This window comes from Geotrypetes seraphini, chromosome 14, assembly GCF_902459505.1.
Source record: "Geotrypetes seraphini chromosome 14, aGeoSer1.1, whole genome shotgun sequence".
Taxonomy (NCBI): Eukaryota; Metazoa; Chordata; class Amphibia; order Gymnophiona; family Dermophiidae; genus Geotrypetes; species Geotrypetes seraphini.
Genome location: NC_047097.1, coordinates 30,959,971 through 30,983,873, shown reverse-complemented (window position 1 = coordinate 30,983,873; position 23,903 = coordinate 30,959,971). Strand labels below are relative to the sequence as shown.

Here is a 23,903-nt window from a genome sequence, read left to right as displayed (position 1 = left end):
ATATTAAAGTATAAAAAGAAACAATATTCTGTACAATTGTCAATTTATAAATCAGTGTCTTCTCCCCACTCTCTCTTCCCCATTTCCCTTCAGCATCCTCAGCCCACTCTCTCTCCACTTCCCTTCAGTGCATGTACATAAAATCAAGCAAGCAATTTTATATCATTTTCATTCTATTCATTCATAGAAATTAAAGACTAAATAATGCCAGTCACATAACAAAACATGATTTTACAAAAATAATTCCCTGCAGTCAAGCCTGCAAGGATTACTAGATGTCTTTCAACAGCTTCCCTCCCTCCCTCCCCCTTACCTTCGTGGCCAAGTCAAAATGATCTACCAACACTAAAATTTAAAAAAAAACACAAAGCACACTGTACGCAAAGAAAATGTTAATTATCATTTATATTCCGTGGGTTTTCAAAGAGGTCAAGGCAGATGACTTTATGCAATGTCACCTCAGTAACAAATATACCCCCTCCTTTTTTACTAAACCACAATAGCGGTTTTTAGCGCAGGGAGCTGCGCTGAATGCCCTGCATTGCTCTTGATGCTCATAGGATCCCTGCGTTAAAAAAACGCTATTGCGGTTTAGTAAAAGGGGGCCATAGTGCAAAATATAGACAGCAGATATAAATTCTCAAAACTGACACCTTTTGATCACTACATTGAAAATAAAATCATTTTTCCTACCTTTGTTGTCTGATAATTTCATCAGACTCTGGTTGCACTTTATTCTTCTGACTGTGCATCCAATATTTCTTCCCTTCTTTCAGCCTCCTGTATGCTTTCTCTCCTCCAGACCTCATTCCCTCCCCCAACTTTTTCTTTCTTTCATCCTGCCCCCTTCTTTCTTTCTCTCTCTCTCTCCATGCCCCCTTTCTTTCTGTATGCTTGTCTCTCTCCATGCATGCCCCCTTTCTGTCTGTCTCCCTGCCTTTCTGTCTCCCGGTGAGTCTCACATCAATAGTGTGCAAACTCATGGAAACACTAATTAAAAGCAAATTGGACACGATTTTGAATGAAGGGAATCTTCGGGATCCCAGTCAGCATGGATTCACCAAGTGTAGGTCCTGCCAATCCAATCTCATCAGCTTTTTTGACTGGGTAACAAGAAAGTTGGACTTGGGAGAGTCTTTGGACGTCGTGTACATGGACTTCAGTAAAGCTTTTGACAGTGTCCCACACCGCAGGCTGCTAAGCAAGATGGAATCGATGGGGTTAGGAGAGACACTAACTGCATGGGTCAATGATTGGCTGAGTGGCAGACTTCAGAGGGTGGTGGTTAATGGTACCCTCTCTAAAACATCGGCTCGGCAAGGCTCGGTCCTGGGTCCACTCCTTTTCAACATATTCATAGGGGATCTGACTCAAGGGCTTCAAGGTAAAATAACACTATTCGCCGATGACGCCAAACTATGTAATATAGTAAGTGAATGCAGTTTACAGAATTATATGGCGCAGGACCTGCTTACATTGGAAAGTTGGTCCTCAACCTGGCAGCTAGGCTTCAATGCTAAGAAATGTAAGATCATGCACCTCGGAAGCGGAAATCCATGCAGGATGTACTTCTTGAACGGAGAAACTTTAACTAGGACTTCAGCAGAACGAGATTTAGGAGTAATCATCAGTGCAGACATGAAAACTGCCAATCAAGTGGAGAAGGCTTCATCTAAGGCAAGGCAGATATTGGGTTGTATCAATAGAAGTTTCGTCAGCTGAAAGCCTGAAGTCATAATGCCGTTGTACAGGGCCATGGTGAGACCTCATCTGGAGTACTGTGTGCAATTCTGGAGGCCACATTACAGTAAAGATGTGAGCAGAATTGAATCGGTTCAACGGACGGCCACCAGGATGATCTCGGGGCTCAAGGGTCTCTCGTACGAAGAGAGACTGAACAAATTGCAGCTCTACACTCTTGAGGAACGTAGGGAGAGGGGAGACATGATCGAAACATTTAAGTACCTCACGGGACGTGTCGAAGTGGAAGATGATATTTTCTTTCTCAAGGGACCCTCGGCCACAAGAGGGCACCCGCTCAAACTCAGGGGCGGAAAATTTCATGGCGACACCAGAAAGTATTTCTTCACAGAGAGAGTGGTTGATCATTGGAACAAGCTTCCAGTGCAGGTGATCGAGGCAGACAGCGTGCCAGACTTTAAGAATAAATGGGATACCCATGTGGGATCCCTACGAGGGTCAAGATAAGGAAATTGGGTCATTAGGGCATAGACAGGGGGTGGGTAAGCAGAGTGGGCAGACTTGATGGGCTGTAGCCCTTTTCTGCCGTCATCGTCTATGTTTCTATGTCTCCCTTCTTTCTTTCTATCTCCCTGCCCCCCTTTCTTTCTTTCTCCCTGCCCTCCCCCAAGCCACCGCCGCTGGGGAATAGGCTGCCACCACCATCGGGGAACAGGCCGCCGCCAAGTTCTAAGTTCTCCCTGCTTCCCTTCCTCATAAAGAAGACGCTGAAACATCGGGCCGACCAACATTCACCACCCGACGTCAATTCTGATGTCGGAGAGGAAGTTCCGGACCAGCCAGGTAGCGATTGGCTGGCCCGGAACTTCCTCTCCGACGTCAGAATTGACATCAGGTGGCGAAAGTTGGTCGGCACGGCGCTTCAGCGTCCTCTTTACGGGGAAGGGAAGCAGATTGGGCCCTCCTGCTCTAGCTGGCTGAGCTGCGAGCCACACTCAAGTGGCTAAAGAGAGCCGCAGTTTGCCGACCATTGCTCTAGGGTATACATATTCAGGGCTTCCAGTCTCTCCTCATACGTCTTTTGGCGCAAACCTCCATCATTTTTGTCACCCTCCTCTGGACCGCTTCAAGTCTTCTTATGTCCTTCGCCAGATACGGTCTCCAAAATTGAACACAATACTCCAAGTGTGGCCTCACCAGCTACCATTAGAGGGACATCAACATCTTCTTTTTTCTACTGGTTACGCCTCTCTTTATACAGCCCAGCATTTTTCTGGCAACAGCCACCACCTTGTCGCACTGTTTTTTGCCTTTAGATCTTCGGACATTATAATCCCAAGGTCCCTCTCCCCATCCGTGCATATCAGCCTCTCACCTCCCAGCATATATGGTTCCTTCCGATTATTAATTCCCAAATGTATTACTCTGCATTTCTATGCATTTAATTTTAGTTGCCAGATATTAGACCATTCCTCTAACTTTTTCAGATCCTTTTTCATGTTTTCCACTCCCTCCTCGGTGTCTACTCTGTTACAAATCTTGGTATCATTTGCAAAAAGGCAAACCTTTCCTTCTAACCCTTCAGCAATTTCACACACAAACATATTGAACAGGATCAGCCTCAGCACCTAACCCTGAGGGACTCCGCTACTCACCTTTCCTTCCTCCGAGCAACTTCCATTAACCACCACTCTCTGGCGTCTGTCCGACAACCAGTTTCTAATCCACTTCACCACTTTGGGTTCTAACTTCAGCCCTTTAAGTTTGTTCAAGAGCCTCCTATGAGGAACCGTGTCAAAGGTTTTGAACATAAGATTTGCCGCTGCTGGGTCAGACCTATGGTCCATCGTGCTGAGCAGACCGTTCACACGGCAGTCCTTAAGGAGGCCCTTAGGTCAAAGACCAATGCCTTATTTGAGTCTAGCCTTACCTGCATATGTTCTGGTCCAGCAGGAACTTATCTAACCTTTTCTTGAATCCCTGAAGGGTTTTTTCCTATATAGCAGCCTCTGGAAGAGCGTTCCAGATTTGCTGAAATCTAAGTAAACTACATCTAGCATATGTCCTTGATCCAGTTCTCTGGTCACCCAATCAAAAAATTCAATCAGGTTCATTTGGCACGATTTACCTTTAGTAAAGCCATGTTGTCTTGGATCCTGTAACCTATTAGATTCTAGGAAGTTCACTATCCTTTCTTTCAGCAACACTTCCATTATTTTTCCAACAACCGAAGTGAGGCTTACCGGCCTGTAGTTTCCCACTTCATCTCTGTGACCACTATTGTGAATAGGGACCACATCCGCTCTTCTCCAATCCCCAGCAACCACTCCCATCTCCAAAGATTTGTTGAACAAGTCTTTAATAGGAGCCGCCAAAACCTCTCTGAGCTCCCTCAGTATCCTGAGATGGATCCTGTCCGGTCCCATCGCTTTGTCCACCTTCAGTATTTCGACTGTCATAAAAGGAAGAAATTTACACCCCCCCACAAAACAAAACACAACACATTGTGGAAGAGGTTTACATCATTGCCAGAGTAGTTACAATACATTAAGGAGGAGGTCTATGTAACAACATAGGGAAAAGTTGCATCAAATGGAAGTAGGGGAGGAAGAACTCCTACAATAGGAAGAAACAGCGGTCCCAGCACAGACCCCTGGAGAACCCCACTATTTACACTTCTCCACTGAGAATATTGAGCATTTAAACTTACTTTCTGTTTTCTGTCTTTCAACCAGTTCTTAATCCATAATAGGACACTACCTTCTATCCTATGACTTTCTAATTTCCTCAGAAGTCTTTCATGAAGTACTTTGTCAAATGCCTTTTGAAAATCCCAAAACACAATATCAACCAGCTCAGCTTTATCCACATGTTCATTCACCCCTTCAAAAAAATGCAGTAACTGGTGAGGCAAGATTTAAAATCCATGTTGGCTTTCTCTCATTAATTCATACTTTATTCTATTTTAAAATCCATTACTCCAAATTTACAAAAAAATACCAATCAATTAAATTTAACAGCACAAGACTTAGCTAATACTTTCTGTGATAAAATTAAAACTATTCGAAAAATTTTTCAATCACCTTCTCCTGTTACTTCAACAGACGCTACAAACGACCATCAATTTCCATATTCTAAATGTTCAACATTCAACTATCCTTCTTTAACAGAGATTAAAGATATTATTCAAAAAATCAATTTAAAAGGCTCTTCATCGGAAATCATATCTCCTTTCATATTAAAAAAGTACTTTTCTTGTTTTGGCCCATTCATTCATTCCTTAATATTAAAAAGTCTCAAATCAGGCACTTTCCCCACTATATGGAAAACAGCAATCATTCATCCGTTAATAAAGGACCGCAAAATAAACTCTGACGACCCCATGAATTACCGTCCTATTGCAAATATCCCATTTATGGGAAAAATAGCAGAAAGAGTAGTGTTTAATCAACTATCTGATTTTGTTGAATCTACCAATGTTTTACACCCCAACCAAACCGGTTTCAGAAAAAATCATAACACAGAATATTCATTAATTGGATTAACAACCAGTATTAATTATTATTTGGATCATCACAACTCTGTCATACTTTTTTCTCTCGATCTCTCTGCTGCATTTGACACCATTGATCATTCACTTCTCCTAAATAGATTAAAAACCATAGGGGTATGTGATTTAACTTTAGAATGGTTTACTTCATTTCTATCCAATCGCTCATCTATAGTTCATTTTAATAACTCAGTTTCTAATTCCTTTTCACATGACTTTGGTATCCTTCAAGGATCCATTTTGTCTCCTTTACTTTTTAATATTTTTCTTTCTCCTCTACTTAGTCTAGCTCAGTCCATAGGCTTTACCACCTACGCCTACGCGGATGATATACAGCTGATCCACCCCTTTAATTTGGAAAATTCAACTGAAATACTTTTAATTAATCAAAAACTTACAAAAATTAAAAACTGGCTTTTTCAAAACAGATTAGCTCTAAACATAATTAAGACAAAAGCATTACTTTTTCCTATTAAATCGGGATTAACACCAACAATTCCATTTTCCATCGACAATATTCCCATTGAACTTGTATCATCAATAAAAATACTCGGAGTCATAATTGATCAAAATTTTACATACCACGATCATATCAGTAATATTGTTAAAAGTTGTTTTTATCATTTACGAATGATTCGATCCGTATCAAAATTCCTGGAACCCAAATCTTTAAATATTTTAATACATTCTTTAGTGATCGCGAAGCTCGACTACTGTAATTCACTATTGCTGAATATTACCCAAAAGGAAAAGAAACGACTACAAATAATACAAAACACCGCAGTTAAAATTATTCATAATGGCAAAAAATTTGATCATGTCACTCCTTTCCTTATTGATTCGCATTGGTTGCCTATCAACCACCGTATAATTTACAAAATTTCTTTATTAGTATTTAAAACATTAACTACTCATGAACCACAATTCATAGATAGGCTACTCATTCCTTACAATGCAATACGATCCCTTCGCTCTTCATCACAAGGACATTTAATGATTCCATCCTTGAAGATAATTGGCACCAGACGGTATGACATATTCTCTGTAATGGCCCCCCAAACCTGGAATAATTTACCACTATATATAAGAGAAGTAAAAGATCTCAATAAATTTAAAACCATTTTAAAAACTTTTTTATTTAAAGACGCTTTTAACGTTTAAGAATGCTCTATATTCAATTACTATTCATCGATTTTTCACATTCCCTTTCCGTATGTCTTTTCCTACCCCTTCTTTTTTCATTTCTTGATTAAATATTGTAACTATTCCCTCCCATTTTTTTCCTTCCTTATGTATCATGTTAGTCTGTTTTGTCTGTTTGTATTTGAGCCTCATTTATTGTTTTACTACTTATTTTACATAAATTGTTAATCGCTTAGCTTGTAATAAGCGATCAATCAAATTTTAATAAACTTGAAACTTGAAACTTACATATATTACATAACATTACATTACTGATTTCTATTCCACCTCAACCTTGTGTTCTTTATACTAGAATCTATCATTTTTCCTGGCACCGAAGTCAGACTCACTAGCCTTATAATTTCAGGGATCACCTCTGGAACCCTTTTAAAAAAATTGGTATCACATTAGCCACCCTACAGTCTTCCAGTACTATGCGGGATTTTAAAGAAAAATTACAAAATTTCCAACAATAGCTCTGCAAGTTCATTTTACAATTCTATCAGCGCTTTGGGATGTATATCATCTAGTCCAGGTGATTTAAAACATAAGAAGTGCCATCCCCGGAACAGACCCTAGGTCCATCAAGTTTGGCGATCCGCACACATGGAGGGCCCGCCAGATGTACCCTGCCATAGTTTTAGTCCTCATATCACTCCAAGCTTCTCCTAAGGAGATGTGCATCAAGCTTACCCTTACCTATGTCACCTTATGCCACTCATAAGGAGATGTACATCTAACTTACTCTTAAATCTTAGAACAATGGATTCCGCAATTACCTCTTCTAGGAGAGCATTCCAGGTGTCTACTACTCGTTGAGTGAAGCAGAACTTTCTATTTGTCCTGAACTTGTCCCCCCTTAGCTTCAGTCCATGTTCTCTTGTCCGTGTCACATTGGACATTGTAAATAATTTTTTTTCCTGCTCTATTTTGTCGAATCCTTTCAGAATTTTGAAAGTCTCGATCATATCCCTTCGCAGTCTCCTCTTTTCAAGGGAGAACAATCCCAGTCTCTTAAGTCGTTCCTCGTATTCCAAATTCTCTATGCCGTTTATTAGCTTCGTTGCTCATCTCTGCACCCTCTTGAGTATTTTTATATCCCTCTTTAGGTATGGAGACCAATGTTGGACGCAGTATTCCAAGTGTGGTCTGACCATCGCTCTATAAAGCGGCAGTATTACTTTCTATGATCTGCTCGTGATTCCCTTCTTTATCATGCCTAGCATTCTATTCGCGTTCTTTGCTGCCACCGCGCATTGCGCCAATGGCTTCAGGGTCCTATTGATTAATACCCCCGGGTCTCTTTCCTGTTCAGTTTTTCCCAGAGTTGCAACTGACATACTATACTTGTGTTCCTTATTTTTTCTGCCTAAGTGCATCACTTTGAATTTTTCCACATTAAACTTCATCTGCCATTTATCTGCCCAATTTTCAAATCGGCTCAAGTCACCCTGGAGCTCCTCACTATCCTTCTGCGATTTGATGGCCCGGCATAGTTTTGTGTCATCTGCAAACTTGATGATCTCACTGGATGTTCCATCCTCCAGGTCATTTATGAAGTACTGAGCCCTGGGGCACACCACTAATCACAATCGCCCAGTCTGAGAATTTCCCATTTATGCATACTCTCTGCCTTCTGTTCTCCAGCCATTTGCCTATCCATCTTAGTATGTCTCTTTCTATTCCATGGCCTTGTAGTTTCCTGAAAAGTCTTACATGTGGAACCTTGTCAAACGCTTTCTGAAAATCCAAGTATATAATATCCACCGGTTCTCCATTATCAATTTGTCTGTTCACTGTCTCAAAAAATTGAAGTAGGTTCGTCAAACATGACTTCCCTTTCCTGAATCCATGTTGGCTGGCTCTCATCAGGTCATGTGTGTCTAAGTGCCGGATTATGCTATCCTTTTTTTATATATTATTTTTTATTTTCAAATTTTACAGAAAGTGTACAACATGTTAAAATACAATTGATGAATATACAATAACACTTTTATATCTAATACATTATGTTCTAAATATATTTTTATCCCCTCTCCCTCCCCCCACCCTTCTATTACTTTTCATTCATACATTACATATTGTATAATATATTATAACATATTATGTAGAAATTATTTTCATTACCCCCCCTCTATGTGTGTCATAAAAAAGATATTTAAAAGAAGAAAAGAAGAAGAAAAATCCTATTATTTATTCATTGCAGTATTTTGTCAATGGCCCCCATATTTTTATAAATTTAGTATATGTCCCTCTTTGTATTGCTATTGTTCTTTCCATTTTAAATATATGACATATTGTATTCCACCAAAATGTATAATTTAGGTTGTTATAATTCTTCCAGTTGTTGGTTATATGCTGAATGGCAACCCCTGTCAAAATTAATAAAAGCTTGTTATTTTCTGGTGAAATTTGACTTTTTTTTCTCATCATCATTCCAAATAATATTGTATCATATGATATTGCAATATGATTTTCCATCAATTTATTAATTTGTGGCCAAATTGAATTCCAAAAAGTTTTAATATAGGGACAATGATACAATAAATGATCTAATGTCCCTGGTTCTAGATTACAGTGCCAGCATTTATTGGACTTAGAACTGTCTAATTTTTGCAAACGTGTAGGGGTCCAAAAAGCTCTATGTAATAAAAAGAACCAAGTTTGTCTCATAGATGCTGACACTGTACATCCCATTCTCCAAGACCAAATTAGTGGCCATTGAGATGCATTAATTTGATGCTTAATCTCAATGCTCCAAATATCTCTTAGACCATTTTTTGGTTTTTTATTCAAATATCCAGATATTAATTTATACCACAATGCGGCTTGATGTCCTAGGAAGTCTGCTTGAAAACATAAGAACTTTAAACTATATTGATTATTTAATGTTTTCCACTCAGGGAACCCAACCTGAATGGCCTGCTTCAATTGCAACCATTTAAAACTTTGTGTTTTATTAAGACCAAATCTATGTTGCAATTGTGAAAAATCCAGCAGTTTACCTTCTGAAATAACATCGTCTAGAGATCTAATGCCTGCAATAATCCAGTTCTTCCAAAGGATTTGAGCTCCGCCAATTTTGATCTTGGAGTTTATCCATATAGATTGATTAGTTGATTTGTTTATTGGGATAGGTGTTAATTTACTTATAAATCTCAACGTTTTCCAAGTATCCATTAATATTTTATTTTCTCTGTATCTTCTAGGTATGTTAATACTTGGCAGATGAACTAAATTTAGGGGAAACATAAGGCGCCATTCTAAATATAACCAATCCGGTGCATTATCCATAAGTTCTGGGAGGATCCAATACATACCCTGACGTAGAATATAGGCTTGATGGTACCTATAGAAATTTGGAAAATTTACCCCTCCCTCCTTAATTGATTTTTGCAAAGTTACTAAAGCTATTCTAGGTGTTTTACCAAGCCAAAGAAATTTTGTTAAAATACTATTAAGCTTTTTATAAAAGGACCCCTGAAAATAAATAGGTATCATACTCATTTGGTATCAAACTACAGGTAACATCATCATTTTAATAGTTTGAACTCTTCCCCACCAAGAAATATGTAATGGGTTCCATTGCTCACATAACTCCGTAACTTTTTTTAATACATATTTTTCATTCTCTTTTACAGTATCTTCAATTGTATTTTTAACTTGAATGCCAAGATATTTAAATCCTTCTTCTTTCCATATGAATGGAAAAGTGTCAAATAATCCTTTTACACAATGAATATTTAAAGGTATAATTTCAGATTTATTCCAATTAATTTTATAACCTGAAAATTTGCCAAACTTATCAATTAATTCCAATAAAGAAGATAAGGTAGACTCTGGATTTCTCAAATAAAGTAAAATATCATAAGCATAAGCCGAAATTTTATATTCCATATCTGAATATGGAATACCTTGTATCTCCCTCGTTTGCTGTATTGCTAACAATAAGGGTTCTAATACAACATCAAATAACAAAGGAGATAAAGGACAACCCTGTCTAACTCCCCTCTGCAATTGAAAACCATCAGATATCCTTGATCAGCACCTCAACCATCTTCCCAGGGACCGACGTGAGACTCACAGGTCTATAATTGCCCGGTACTCCTCTTGATCCTTTTTTAAATATCGGCGTGACGTTTGCTATCTTCCAGTCATCCGGTATCTGTCCTTTTTTGATTGACAGGTTGGCAAGCTTTTGCAATAGTTCTCTGATTTCCACTTTTAGCTCTTTCAAGACTCTCGGATGAATTCCGTCCAGTCCAGGAGATTTGTCACTTTTGAGTTTATCAATCTGGTGGTAAATCTGATCCAAGTCCACTTCTACTGTTGTAAGGCTGTCCTCTGTTATACCTTTGAACACTTTTACTGCTTCTGGAATTGTTGCAGTGTCCTCCTTTGTAAAGACAGACATAAAGAAGGAATTTAGTCTGTCTATGATTTGTCTGTCTTCCTTGATGTACCCTTTCCTTCCCTGGTCGTCCAGCGGTCCCACTGCCTCTCTTGCGGGTTTTCTCCCTTTCACGTACCTGAAGAAGGGCTTGAAGATTTTGACCTCCTGCGCTATTTTCTCCTCGTAGTCCTTTTTGGCATCCCTCACCGCCCTGTGACACTTCTTCTGATCATCCTTGTGTCTGTGCCAAGTTTCGGTTGTTTTTGTGCGTTTCCATGCTTTGAAGGAGTCCTTCTTTTCTTTTATGGCTTCCTTAACCTCTTTAGTAAGCCACGCCGGCTCTCTTTTGCCTTTGGTTCTCTTTGCTTTGGACATCCGCGGAATGTAGAGGCTTTGTGCTTTCGTGATAGTGTTTTTCAGAAGGGACCATGCCTGTTCTACCGTTTTGACTTTGCCCATTTTTTCTTGATCCATTGCTTCACCATGGTTCTCATGCTATCGTATCTTCCCCTTTTAAAGTTTAAAGTCGTGGTTGAGGTTTTAGTACCTTTCCCCTTCCCGACATCGAGTTTGAAGAGGATCCTATTGTGATCGCTTGTCCCCAGCGGGACTGTGACTTCTACTTCCTTAGCCGGCCCCGTAATGCTATTTAGGACCAAGTCCAAGGTGACGTTTTCTCTTGTCAGCTCTCCCACCAATTGTTCCAGGAAGCAGTCCCCTAGCACTTCCAGGAACATTGCCTCCTTGCCACAATTTGAGGTTCCCAGGTCCCAGTCTATTCCCGTAAAGTTGAAATCCCCCAAGATTACAACATTACCTGTCTTACATTCGTGTTTAATTTCCTCTATCATTTCTGAGTCTGTTTCCTCCCCCTCTCCTGGCAGTCGGTAGTAAAGGCCAATCTGTTCAATTTGTTAAATTGACCCATTACATCTTCCAGTGTTTGGTCTTCTTTCCTCCTTTTTTAATACATGGAATATATCCAGGATGGTATTTTTAAATAACATCTATGCCTGGTGTAAATTTTTGACCTTTGCAGCTGCTCCTCTTAGTTTCTTTTTTTTACCATTATCATGTCATTATAGTCTCCTTTTTAAAGTTAAATGTTGTTGTATTGGATTTCCTATGTGAACTTATTCCAGGGATTATATTTATTTATTTCATTTTCTATCCCATTTTCCCCAAAGAGCTCAGAATGGGTTACAGGTTAAACATATAACATATAGCACAGTTACTTACCGTAATGCACAGTTACTTACCGTAACAGTTGTTATTCAGGGACAGCAGGCAGCTATTCTCATATGTGGGTGACATCATCCATGGAGCCTGGATGCCGACAGCCTCGCAAGCAGACTTGCTTGTAGAAAACTTAGAAGTTTCGACTCTGCCACACCGCGCATGCACGAGTGCCTTCCCGCCCAGTACAGGGCACGTCTCCTCAGTTCAGATAGCTAGCAGAGAAGCCAACCAGGGGAGATGAGTGGATTGTGAGAATAGCTGCCTGCTATCCCTGGATAACACCTGTTACGGTAAATAACTGTGCTTTATCCCAGGACCAGCAGGCAGCCTATTCTCACATATGGGTGACCTCCAAGCTAACCAGAATGGGATAGTGGGAGTGTTGGCAACCTAGGAGAATAAATTTTGTAACACTCTCTGGCCAAAATGGCCATCCCATCTGTAGAAAACATCCAGATAATAATGAGAGGTGAAAGTATGAACCAAGGACCAGGTGGCAGCTTTGCAAATTTCCTCAATAGGAGTGGATCTGAGGAATACCACTGAAGCCACCATGACTCTGACTTTGTGGGCTGAGACTCGACTCTGTAGATGCAGTCCAACCTGGGCATAGCAGAAAGAGATACAAGTAGCCATCTAGTTGGAGATGGTTCGCTTAGAAATCGTGTGTCCCAACTTGTTTGGATCGAAGGAAACAAAAAGTTGAGGAGCAGATCTGTGTGATTTGGTGCGTTCTAAGTAGAAGGCCAAAGCTTACAGTCCAGGGTATGAAGAGCTGATTCTCCAGGATGAGAATGAGACCTTGGAAAAAACACTGGAAGTACAATGGATTGATTGAGATGAAATTCTGAAACCACTTTAGGTAAGAATTTAGGATGAGTATGGAGGACCACCATGATGATGTGAAAGGTGGATCAGCAGCTAAAGCTTGCAGCTCAATGACTCTTCTAGCAGATGTAAGAGCAATGAGAAACACCACTTTCCAAGTGAGATATTTCAGATGAGCTGTAGATATTGGTTAAAATGGAGGCTTCATCAACTGAGCAAGAACAACATTGAGATCCCAAACCACTGGAGATGGTTTGAGAGGAGGTTTGACATTGAAAAGTCCTTTCATAAATCTGGAAACCACAGGATGAGCAGAAAGGGGTTTCCCGTCGAAAGGCTGATGGAACACAGCAAGTGCACTAAGATGGACTCGAATGGATGTAGACTTGAGGCCAGAGGTAGATAAATGCAGAAGATAATCCAAGACAGAAGACAAGGAGGTATCTCGAGGCTCCCTGTCATGAGAGATGCACCACACAGAAAATCTAGTCCATTTTTTGTGGTAGCATTGTCTAGTGGCAGGCTTTCTGGAAGCCTCTAAAATGTCCCAAACAGGTTGAGAAAACTGAAAAGGAGTTATGTTGAGAGGTACCAAGCTGTCAGGTGTAGAGACTGCAGGTTGGAATGAAGAAAAGATCCTTGACTCTGTGTAAGCAGATATGGAAAAACTGGTAGAAGGTATGGCTCCCTGCTGCTGAGCTGAAGTAGAAGGAAGAACCAGGGTTGCCTGGGCCACAGAGGAGCTATTAGAATCATGGTGGCATGCTCGTTCTTGAGCTTGACAAGAGTCTTGAGAATGAGAGGGAATGGAGGGAACGCATACAGGAAGAGATTTGTCCATTCCAGAAGGAAAGCATCTGCATAGAGGCGATGAGGAGAGTATTTCCTGGAGCAGAACTGAAGCAGTTTGTGGTTGTGGGGAAGACACAAAGAGATCTATCTGAGGAATTCCCCACTGAGAAAAAATGTGATGGAGAGGCGAGGTTACAGAAGATGACTCAATTTGTCCTCCAGACAGTTTTTCTCTCCTTGAATGTCAACAGCTTTCAGGAAGGTGTTGTGATGGATCGCACCGTCCCAAACTCTTTGAGCTTCCTGACAAAAAGAGAGAGATCCTGCTCCTCCCTGCTTGTTGAAGTAGTACATGCCAACTTGATTGTCTATCCGAATAAGGACTACCTGGTCGTGAAGAAGATGCTGAAAAGCTTTGAGAGCATTGAAGATCGCTCTGAGTTCAAACAGATTGATATGACACTGACAATCCGTGTTGGACGAATGGCCTTGAGTATGGAGACCGTCGAGATGAGCCCCCCAAGTGTAGGTCGAGGAATCTGTCGTGAGGACCTTCTGATGAGGGGGTGTCTGAAACAGTAAACCTCTGGAGAGATTAGAAGAGAGCATCCACCGATGGAGAGCTGTCTCAACGAGTGACTAATGTGTCGAGAGAGTGGATCGCAAGCCTGCGTCCACTGAGATCCACTGAGGAATTCTGAGGTGAAGTCTGGCAAAAGGAGTCACCTGAACGGTCAAGGCCATGTGACCAAGTAGTACCATCATGTGTCTTGCTGAGAGTGAAGAAAGGGAAGACACTTTGTGGCAAAGCTGAAGGACAGCATCCAGACGTTGCTGAGGAAAGAATGCTCTGAGCTGGATAGTGTCCAGAACAGCTCCGATGAACTGTAGATTCTGAGAGGGCTCGAGGATGAAGAGTAGCACAGTGCATACATGACTCCGGGCAATGGTTAGGCCCCAGACACTGAAGGCACCACGGTGTGGGTCAGTGAGGGAGATCGCACGCTGGCACTGGCTACACTTCTTGAAGCCCGTGACCAGCCGGAACATAGAAGTAAAGATAGTCGCCGCAAAGTCGAAGCCCGCAGGCTGAGGGCGTGCGACAGGCCCCGCCAATCAGTCGACAAAAAAATTAAACTTTTTTTTTTTTTTAACAATGACTGAAAGAAAAGAACAGCGACATGGTAATAGGTAAAATAAAACACGAGCCACGATGAGAGAAGGCACAAAGCAAACTAAGTTCAGCGTAGTGCATCAAAGACGGACTTCTTGGCTCCACCGAAAACGGAGAACTGAGGAGACGCGCCCTGTGCTAGGCGGGAAGGCACTGGCGAATGCGCAGTGTGGCAGAGTTGAAACTTCTGAGTTTCTTTAAGCAAGTCTGCGAGGCTGTCCGCATCCTGGCTCCATGGATGATGTCACCCACATGTGAGAATAGGCTGCCTGCTTGTCCTGGGATAATTCACTGAAAAGGATCCCTGGAGGACAAGGCCTGTAACTCAGAAACTCACCAGTCTGTAGCCATGGCTATAAGAAACATTGCTTTCAATGTTGCATCGTTTTGAGCATCATTAGACAAAGGTACAAAGGGTGCCTTATGTAAACTGCCAAGAACTATCTTAAGACTCTAGTCCGGACAGGAGTTCTTAACTGATGGACAAATATGCTGTACTCCATTCAGGAGCTAAACTATTGCAGACTGAGAAAAAAGCGAAGAGTGAGACTTCTGGCTCCTGTAACAATCAATGGTTGCCACTTGAAGCTGAAGGGAATTATACGCTAAACCCTTGGCGAAATCCTCATGCAATAAATTAAGAATACAGGACAGAGAAGTCTGGAAGTGCGAAATACCCTGAGAACTACCCAAGAATCTAAAAAACCACAGATGCTAGCATAAGCCACAGATATAGATGTGTGTTTTGCCTGAAGAAGAGTAGAAATAACCTGCTCCAAATACCTCTTACATCTCAGCGTTGACTTTTGAAGAGTTATGCCGTAATACCAAAGTGGGATGAACTTCCATGTTGAACCCTGCATGAGTAATTCTGGAGGTATCAGGAACCCCAAAGGCTCGCCCACCAACAAATTCCTTAGATCCACATATCATGGACAGCGCGGGCAAAAATCCAGAGCTACCAGGATTATCGTGCTATGAACACAAACTATGAAATGGAACACACATGTAATCATTGGTCAAGGGAAAATATTTAAATAAGACAAGCCAGAGGCCATTAAAGAGCCAATGCGTCTACTCCCTCTAACTCCCAGTCCCTGTGTCTGCTGAAGAACCGACAAAGCTCGCATTTTGAGACTAGGCCATGAGGTCTATTTCTAGGAAATCTCACCTCTATACAAAGAGCTGGAACGCTTGAGCGGATGTAGAAGAGGTTTGCTGAGGAAGTCTGTCTAAAGTAAACCCTTTTCCTGTCCTGTAAAATGAGCCACCAAATGAGATTCCACCTATTGAAGCATAACCAGTACTTTGCTCGCCAACTGAGGACTTTACGTACCTCCCTGGCTGTTGAAGAATGCCACCACCATGACACTGTCCTAAAAACTCTTTTTGGACTGCCCTGAAACATGACCTGAAATGCCTGAAGCGCTAGTCTGATTGTCCAAAACTCCAGAAGATTGAGCGAGGATTGAGGCTCATGCTGAGACCAGACTCCTTGCGCTGAGAATTGAAGGACTGAGCCCCCCAATCCAACAGACTGGCATCGTTGGTGACTAAGAGACAGTCCAGCGAAGATCGTGGCAGGACTTTGAACAGATTAATCTCGTAATGGCAGCAACTTATACTGAGCTATGCTGGAGGAATCCACTATAGACCACGATTGCAGGCTTGATATACCGGGATTTACTGGAACAGAAGCGACTGCTGCAGCGTTCTCACATTAAAACAAACCCAAGGCCTCATATTCAGAGGCACCATCATAGATCCTAGAACCTATAGATAATCATATACTCGCGGCCTGGGTGACTTAAAAAGAAGAAGGTGAACCTAAGACTAACTTGTCGTCCCAATCTCTGGGAAAAAACACATTTCCCCCCCCCCCCCCCATTCGTGTCTAACAACCGCTCGAGATGTTCCAAGGATTGGAATGTTTAAGAGAGCTCTCTGGAAATCTGAATAGCCACTCTAAATATTCACAAAGAGAAATTACACGTTTGTGTCCTTTCTGGAAAACGCTCAAATCAACCAGTCCAAGAAGGATGTAGGTGAATACCCTCTTTGTGACGAAACACCACCACTACTACCATTATGTTGGAAAATGTACGTGGAATTGTGGCTAGGCCAAATGGCATCTGCCTAAACTGATAGCGCTGTCCAAGGACAGCAAAACGAAGATACTGTTGATATGGTGGTTATATGTCAACATGTAAGCAATGTTCTTAAAGAACGAGTGCTCTAAAAAACTCCCCCCCCCCAGTTGAACCACTGTAATGAACGATCTCAGTTTCCGCACAGAAATGACTAACTTTTAGAAAGTAATTGATCCGTATAAGATCCAACACCAGTCTGACCAATCCCCTCTTGATGGGTACAATGAAGGAAACGGAATAACTTAGTTTGTCCCTTTGTTCCAGAGTAACTGGAACCACAGTCCTGAGTTCCATTAACACCTTAAGGGGGCCTAATACATCACCATTGGCTACTGAATACACAGTGACTCCAAGAAAGAATCTGGAATAGGAGAGGAGGATTCAAAATTGCAATTTTTCTAAATAATTCCAAGAACTATTTGACCGGACATCATCATGCCCTTTACGAGGATGGCTGATGAAATGACAGCGGGAGTCAAGAGCCCTTCAGAGGAAGTATGCGAGTATGTGATACTGGCTAGACAAGAGGAGTAAATTCTGGATGGAAGAAAAACTGTGCTATGAAAAAAACCCTTTTGTGTGGTGAAAGAAAGAACATAAGAAGGATCAGAATATGGCCAGCCTGTACTACACATGTTGGAATTCTGAAGACAGGAAGGATTCAAAAGAACTCCTAAGATAAGTCTGCAGCCACCTCAGTTAGCCATAATTCCTAAAAATTCACTACCAAGTCCACGCAAGCTTCTCAAAACCTAACTGCCCCCTAAAGGGAAGATGTATTATGTAAAATCTAGAAGCTGTATACACTGTCTTATTGCAAATAATCTGCACCTGATGCCAATAAGGCAAGGCTCCCATCCCAAAAGAAACTTCAGGGATGATTCCAACTTCCATATATCCTTCACATCCCTTAGACCTGCCTGCTTCGTGGAGCTGAGCCAAAATGAATGCTCGCATAGCTAAGTGTATATGAAAAAATATGGGTGTTTAGCACATGCCAGGAGAAAATGGACGCCTCAGAAGTCTGTGCTACAATTTGCAAAACATGGAAACCCTGGAGCACTTTAAAAATAAAGAAAGCCAGTCCTGGCCGCTGAAAAAAGGCAAGGTGCCACAAGGCTACCTGGCTCCGCCACAGTAGTCTCCTTCAACTGGAAACCAGCACTGTACTAATATGAATTATTTGTATAGCGCTACTAAATAGATGCAGCGCTGCAGAAAAGCTCAAAGAAAGAAAATCCAAATCTGTATAGCCTCACCAATCAGGTACCCTGATAGGCAGTTGAAGGTACCCATAGAAAGTATAGGGTACTCTCTTGGCGCTGACCTCACTCAGCAACAATTAACCTTATGCTGACCCAGTAGAGGGAAATACCTAAACTGAGTAAACGAGCTGCAAATTGAATTTCTCTGCAAAGAGCCGTGAGGCCGAGCAGGATGGCAGCATGCCAAAATAACTGGAAGCGCAGCAAAATTACATACCCAAGTCAAGAGAACACACCCCCTCACTGAACTCAACCGCCGCGCTAATGAGACAGCCTGCTGTAAAACCGCCGAAGCGTGTATCTCCGATAAGACAGAGGCCGCGGCATCTGGTGACATTAGGCAGCTTTACAATAAACTCTCTGCATGCTGCGATGCTCCCACCTACTTAGGAGAAAAAGTGCTCGGCTCCTGCAGGCGGGAAGGCAATAGCTCCTGAAACTGTGTGGCAAAAATAAAAGATCCGGAGCCATGCGATCAAGCACCTGGACACTGTCGCAGCACCCGCTGACCAAAGTCAGCCTCATAGAGAACTGTGTGAATGATGCAGTGCTGCCTCTAGCGCATAACAACAAGCGCGCGATTCCTGTAGGCGAGAAGGCACCAGCTGTTTCAAGAGTGCTGCAATTATACAGTCGGAGGAGCCCTTTGCCGAAGCACTCCCACATATTTTAACATTTTAAAATTTGTTGGAAAAACAACAGAACCATTACCAGTGCTTTACCACATGTATCGGTTGACAAATAAAAAAATGATTTCTAAAATCCACGCAACGCCAAACTCACTGTTGCTACATACCAGAACCTGCAGACCTACACACTAACAAACAGAACCTGCAATTCCAACACACTTAGAAACCCAAACCTGAAGCCCGTTACATTAACGGGTGCTAGAATATGTGTGTGTGTGTCTGTCTTTATTTATTTCTCTCTCTGTCTCCTTAGCCGCTTTCTGTATTTCTTTCTTTTGGATGTCCACCACCACTCCTTGCGTGCTCCCCCTGTCCATTCTCCCTTCCTTTTACCTCCCCTGTGTCCACCACCACCCCTTTACTGCTCCCCTTATCCAGCAGCAGCCCTTCTCCCTTTGTTTTACCTCCCCCCTGTCCATCAGCACCTCTTCCTGCTCCCCCTGTCCAGCAGTAAGCCTCCCTTCCTTTCCCCCCCCTGTCCATCAGCACCTCTTCCTGCTCCCCCTGTCCAGCAGACCTCCCTTCCTTTTTCCCCCCTGTCCATCAGCACCTCTTTGTGCTCCCCCTGTCCAGCAGTAGGCCTCCCTTCCTATTTTCCCCCCCTGTCCATCAGCACCTCTTCCTGCTCTCCCTGTCCAGCAGTAGGCCTCCCTTTCTTTCCCCCCCCTGTCCATCAGCACCTCTTCATGCTCCCTCTGTCCAGCAGTAGGCCTTCCTTTCTTTCCCCCCCATCCATCAGCACCTCTTCCTGCTCTCCCTGTCCAGCAGTAGGTCTCCCTTTCTTCCCCCCCGTCCATCAGCACCTCTTCGTGCTCCCCCTGTCCAGCAGTAGGCCTCCCTTCCTTTTCACCCCCCCTTTCTCTATCCCCCCAACAGTCCAGCATCTCCCTTCTCTCTATCTCCCATCAACCAAGCATCTCCCCTCTGTCTCCTCCTGTCAGCCGCTGCCATTCGCCATCTGGTCGAGCCACTGCTGACAGGCGGTGGTCCAGCTCCGGCGCGTTGCTCAAAGGCACAGCAGCGGGAGCAGCGCCGCCATCTCCGCTTCCGAACACTGCGGGAGCCCTTCTCAAGGGGGCGGGACAGGCTGCTGAGGAGTTTCGGGGGCTGCTGCTGTTAGCCCTGGCAGAGACGGAGCGGCCAAGCTGAGCTGGCGGCAGTGCCAGCGCTGCTCTCCCTCGCAGCGGGCCGTGCCAGAAAAGGAGGAGAGTTATGGTTGGGTGCAGTCCGTCTGTTGTATGGTGACGTATAAGCGCGCATGCGCACTCTTGTGGCCACATCGCGACAGATCAGGGAACACGGCTTTAGAGTGCGCATGCGCGCTTACCCTTTTATTATTATAGATACTCACATTTTCTTTGCTAGTGCCGGTACATGCCGGCTGCTAAGCACAAGTAGGGCAGAAATGGTATCATGTAACTGTGGTCTTTTTTTTAACATTAAGGGAAAGAAGAAAAATAGAGACCACATCAGACCCTCTATCACTAGAGGGAGGGTGAAGCAGGGACCTGAGGAGGCCCAGGTGTAACCCCTAAAGCCGTCAGTCGGACACTCGTGTCTCACTGAAGAGCAACCTCAACAGGAGAAATAGCATTGCCCAGTCACAGCCTGAATTGAGGAGCTATATTTTCATCAAATTTAAAGGTAACTCAGGACCCTCAAGTCTATCAGTTGCTAGTTACTGTCTGTTCTAAATTTAATCTTGCAATATTCACTTCCTTAATTAAACTTATTGCTTCAGTTAAACTCACAACATACACTCTGGATCCTATTCCCTTTACTTGGTTGCAGGACCAGGAAGTGAACATCAGGTTTCTATGGCACTTTCTGGGTTTAGGGCTTTGAAAATGCCCACGATACTCGAGAAATGACACAGAGACATTCTAATATTCTTTTTTACTTTTCTATTCCTTTCCTACTAATTTAAGAGCATAAGAACATAAGAAGTTGCCTCCGCTGAGGCAGACCAGAGGTCCATCTCGCCCAGCGGTCCGCTCCCACGGCGGCCCATCAGGCCCACTGGCTGAACAGTGGTCTCTGACTAATTTTATAAATTACCTCTAATCCTATCCCTATAACCTTACCTCTACTCTTATCTGTACCCCTCTATCCCTTTGTCCTCCAGGTACCTGTCCAGACCTTCTTTGAAGCCCTGTAGCGTGCTTTTGCTTATCACATCCTCCGGTAGCGCGTTCCATGTATCCACCACCCTCTGGGTGAAAAAGAATTTCTTTTTTAAAATTTTTTAATTAACATTTCAATGTTTACATGATCACAATCATCGTTACAAATAAACAGAAACAAATTAAAATACAAGAAAAACAAATTAGAAAAAAGGAAAATTATTTATTTTGTTCTATTATATATGGGGGAGAGAGCTTCAACAAGTCAGACAATATCAAAATCACAAACCATCATTAGGAAAGAAGAAGGACATCTCTGACCTTAACCCAGTATCTAAATTTAGGAGCCTTCCTCCTGTACGTTAGTAGAGGTACCCACAGAAATCACATTTTTACTCGTTATAAATCTTGATAACTGTGAGGAATCAAAGAAAATGTATCTAACTCCTTGAAAATTAACACATTTACAAGGAAACCTTAATATAAAAGTAGCTCCCAGTTTCAAGACCTGAGGTCTTAATAGAAGAAATTGTTTCCTCTTTTTTTGGGTTACTCTAGAAATATCTGGGTACATTCTTATTTTTTGTTTCAAAAATAGTTTATCTTTATATCTAAAGAAAATCTTTAGAAGCCAGTCTCTATCTGAGTCCAATGCCAGTTGAACAAAGAGTGTAGCTACCTTCATTTGTTCAGAATCTGAAGTTTCTAAGATATTTATGAGATCCAACAGATCCATCTCCGGGGCCTGTTAATCTTCAGCTGTTTTCTTTTTCCCAGTTGGAAGATACTTCATTTTTGAGACAGGAGGGTAAGTATTTTGAGGAATATTCAAAATCTCAGTGAGATACCTCTTAAACATGTCAAGAGCCGAAACTGTTAACATCTTAGGAAAATTAACCAACCTCAAATTTTGCCTTCTTGAAACATTCTCCAACATTTCTAATTTAAAGTTAATATTTCCATTTTCTTTCATCAAGAGTTCATCCATCGGACCTGAAGGTTGAAGTAATTGCCCAGGTTCAGACGGGTAAACCCGGGTCTTAGACTTTCATTTAACCATCCAAAGTTAAGGAAAAGTTAGACAACGATCTGCCAAACTCAATCAGAGCGCCATCTTAGTTAGGCTCCCTAAAAGCCTATTTTCCTTTCCTAGTAATGTCTAACATTTTGTTTGCTGTTTTGGGGTTTGATTTGGTACATCTTCCAGGACAGTGAGTAGGAGGAGTGAGAGCATCCAACCAAAAAAAATTAGGATATTGTATAAGCAGAAAAAAATGAATAGTGTCTCAGTAATGAATCTCGCTCCTAAACCTGGGTATGTGAAAAATCAGTCTCTTAAATTTATTGGTAACACTCCTCATAGTACTCCTATTATCTATCTGGAATTCATAGGATCGGTAGTGTAACAAGGTGTGGTTGCAAATTGCCTTTAAGCAGGGCTGTTTATGCAAACACATAGTGTTTGTGTTAGTTATATTTATGCAATATAACAGTAATTCTTAAAACCAGCTTTGATTTAACAGATAAATTTATACACATCAAAAATATTGTTAATTGCTTCAATCAATTTTGCATCTGGATTTTTAAACTGTAATAACCATACCAGATACCAGGGGGTGGGAACTGGGATCCAGTTAGGATTAACTCTGATCTCATAAGAGCTCTGCTGGCTTGGAACTCCTATTTATTTCTAGGTTGCATCTCTGTTAATTCCATCTTCTAGATACCATTAAACTTTCTTGCTGTGGCATCTATTACACTGAACGGTCTTTTGGTTGTTACTCACATAATGAACTCATGGAGAGATAGCAGAGGGGGTGAGCAATTCTTTCCTGCCCCTTGGGCATTCTCAAGTAGCTCGCCTTCTCTGCTCCCCAGCCTGCTATGGTAGACAGAGCATACATGGGGCCAGACCAGCCTTTCTGGGGTCAGGCTTAAGTGTGGGGGAGGGGAAGGCCATTGTAGATGAGAGAATGGGATCCAGCCTGCTCAGGGCTCTTTTGTATTCACCTTTTGTGGGGGGAAAGAACTCTAAGCTGACAATGTGCTCTCATCAGGAAAGCACAGGATGCCAAAGTCTCTCTCACACACTCCCTTTTCCCGAGTGAGAGATTCCTCCCCTTATAGCCTTAACTTTTTTAGGTTAGTGAGGGTGACAGCAGAGGGGGCCCCTATATAGATCTTTCTCTACAAGTATATCTGGTTTTGTCTGAAATTTATTAGTTTGCAAGTGAGTTTTCGCAGTAATTTATAAATTAAACTATCCCTACATTTGGGAAAACCTGGACATGTTCAGGTTTCTGGATGGGGTTTTTAAATTGTGGAGTCTGTCCGTGTTTGACAGGTCTACGGTTACCAGACATCCAGATTTTCCCGGACATGTCCTTCTTTTGAGGACATGTCAGGAGGTCCAGGCGGAATTTCAAACCCCAGCACTTTGTCCAGCTTTTGAAAAGCTTGGAACTAATCACTGTTGGGCAGGAGCGCATCTGCATGTGTGTGGATGCCCTCCTGCCCGACGAGAGCAGGCAGCAGGGGGCGGCGCTGGGGCTAGGGAATAATGGGGCAGGGATGGGTGGAACTGGGTGGGCCTGGGGGGCAGGTCTAGGGGGTACAGATTTCCCACATGGAAAGTCTGGTAACTCTAGACAGCTGGCTTACAAAGAATCCAGTGGCTCTTCCCCGCTTACCTCCTTGGCACTGCAATTCTATTTTCTTAAGACCACCAACAGCTCAGCAACATGAACTTGCTGCTGTGAGCCTGCTCCAGAAGCCACCTCTCTGCACCTCCACAGGAACAGGAAGTTGCTGCAGAGA

General features: G+C 42.4%; 1 protein-coding gene across 2 annotated transcripts in view; it reads right to left on the bottom strand.

The window, feature by feature from the left end:
• Positions 1-23,903, bottom strand: part of ZNF710 (zinc finger protein 710) — a 613,623-nt gene that overhangs the window by 126,313 nt on the left and 463,407 nt on the right. The window lies entirely within an intron of this gene.